The sequence below is a fragment of the Ailuropoda melanoleuca genome, chromosome 17 (assembly GCF_002007445.2).
Source record: "Ailuropoda melanoleuca isolate Jingjing chromosome 17, ASM200744v2, whole genome shotgun sequence".
In the NCBI taxonomy this organism is placed as follows: domain Eukaryota; kingdom Metazoa; phylum Chordata; class Mammalia; order Carnivora; family Ursidae; genus Ailuropoda; species Ailuropoda melanoleuca.
This window is the reverse complement of record NC_048234.1, coordinates 32,203,610-32,206,297: the sequence shown is the minus strand read 5'-3', so window position 1 is coordinate 32,206,297 and position 2,688 is coordinate 32,203,610.

Here is a 2,688-nt window from a genome sequence, read left to right as displayed (position 1 = left end):
ATCATTCTTCCCTGATGATCTTTATTTTTGAGGATCCTAGTGCCTCCTGTGCTATTAACATGTGTTCTAAGAAGCTTTCCATTTTTGTCCCAGGGGTTCGATCTTCTAGGAAAGTTGTTTAACAGAGCCCCCACCTGTGAAGCCTGGCTTGGGGGAGGTGCATAAATTTGGAAGATGGTCCCACTAAGGCAGCTCTAATATTTAGAACAATTCTTAACATGGCAGTAGAGGAAATTTGCATCTTCTGGCAGTGAGAACTGGGCCTAGATTAAAATATTGAAGATTTTACTGTTTTCCATAATCATTAAGTTACACAAGTATCAGAAACTATTTAGTTGAAAATTAAGAAACACGGTAGGAGGGACAAATACAGGCTCATCTACCTTCCCTTCTGTATTTCTAGTACTCTATTTTGTTCAGGTGTATTTTCAGAGTAACAGTAGGGAACCCAATTCATACCAGCTTAAGCTAAAACATAAGATGAGTTGGCTCATATAATAGTCAAAACATCACAGAAACAGCTTCAGGAATAGCTGGATCCAGGGTTTCTACCAAGGTCAGACGTTAGATCTGTAATTCACAAATGCTTCGGCACAAACAGTATGAAATTATATGTTGGTTAAGCTTTAATTCTAAAGACAATGTGCAGCCCTAGGAGACACATTACACAAAAAGGGAAACCCACCAGAGACAACAATTGCACGCACTTCTATTATCTGTATCTCTGTGGACACCAAGGATTTGGCAATTAACATAGTAAGTATAGGGGTGCCTGAGTGGCACAGCAGTTAGGCATCTGCCTTCGGCTCAGGGCGTGATCCCGACGTTATGGGATCAAGCCCCACATCAGGCTCCTCCACTATGAGCCTGCTTCTTCCTCTCCCACTCCCCCTGCTTGTGTTCCCTCTCTCGCTGGCTGTCTCTGTCTCTGTCAAATAAATAAATAAAATCTTTAAAAAAAAAAAAAACATAGTAAGTATAAGGAAACAGGGGCTAGGGGTGCCTGGGTGGCTCAGTCAGTTAAGCATCTGCTTCAGCTCAGGTCATAATCCCAGGGTCCTGGGGTTGAGTCCCACATAGGGCTCTTTGCTCAGAGGGGAGTCTCCTTCTCCCTCTGCAGCTCCCCCTGCTTGTGCTTGCTTGCATACTCTGTCAACTAAATAAAATGAAGGGGGGGAAGGGGCTAGTTAATTAGCAGGATGAATGTTAGGAATGAGTTTTTTGGATTTTTTTTAAAGATTTTTATTTATTTGAGAGAGAGAGGGAGAGAGAGAGATGGAGAATGCACAAGCAGGGGGAGCAGCACAGGGAGAGGGAGAAGCAGGCTCCCCACCAAGCAGGGAGCCCAACAGGAGGCTCGATCCCAGGACCTCAGGTTCATGACCTGAGCCAAAGGCAGACACCCAACTGACTGAGCCACCCAAGCATCTCAGAAATGCATTTTTAATGGTGAAATTTTAAGTTATATGGGTTGGCCAAGTATTTTTGAGATATTCCTATCCCTTCTAAGAATAGTTTTCATCATTTCTACCGACCAATAGCTTTCAGATCCTCTGTGCTTCCCTAACCAATCTTGTGTTAAGCCATGGGTCTGGAAGATTTCTGGTTATAGGATGTTGACCTTAAGGTAAAAGAAGGCCACCTCTGGAATACCGCTGTCTCTACCTCCAGTGACTACTCCATGTGAAAAATCTGATGGGATCACTCTGCAGAGAATGGACCCCACCCAACATTTGACTCTTTTTGTCAAGACTGAAGGAAAAGACACTGGTCTGGGTTTTTATAATGATCAGGGGGTGGGGTCGGGAGCAGGTTCACACAAGGGAAAAGGCTTGCATGGTCTGAATTTCCCCTGCACCTAAGGAACAGACAGAGAGGCTTTCTGGTCAACTTGCCCACATGTGGGGTGGAAGGGGAAGAGAAAGGCTTAGAAGGTGTCAGCAAACATCAAAAACTGATGTCAGACTTTTACCTGCAGGCCTAGGAGAATAGAAATTTTGAAATTCATAAATCTAATAAAACAAATTGATGTAACTATTTGGCTGGTTGCACTTAAATGCTACTTATCGCTTGTCTGTATATGTGGTAGAATTTGTGTCAGACCTACTTTCCTTATAATCAAGAAGCCAGGTTCTTGAGTAGTCAAGGCTACCCACCTTGAACATTTTGGTGGTTACAATTGCCAGTCAAAACCACCTAAAGGAGTGTCCATCAATAGATGAATGGATAAAGGTGTATGTATACACACACACACACACACACACACACACACCCTGGAAAGTTAGCCATAAAAAAATGAAATCTTGCCATTTGCAATATGGGTGAATCTAGAGGGTATTACACTAAGTGAAATAAGTCAGAAAAATGCCATAGGATTTCATTTATATGTGGAATCTGAAAAACTAAAGCAGAAACAGATCCATAAATACAGAGAACAAACAAATGGTTGCCTGAGGGGAGGGGAGATGGGCAAAATGGGTGGAGGGGGGTGGGAGATACAGGTTCCTAGTTATGGAATGAGTTAAACCCTGGGGATGACAGGTACAGTGTGGAGAATATTGTCCAGGATACTGTAGTAGTGTCATACGGTGACCATACTTGCGGTGTGAGCAGTGTAATGTGTAGAGCTGTTACATCACCGTTGTACACCTAAAGCTAAAGTGACCTTGTGTGTCCACTACCCTTCAA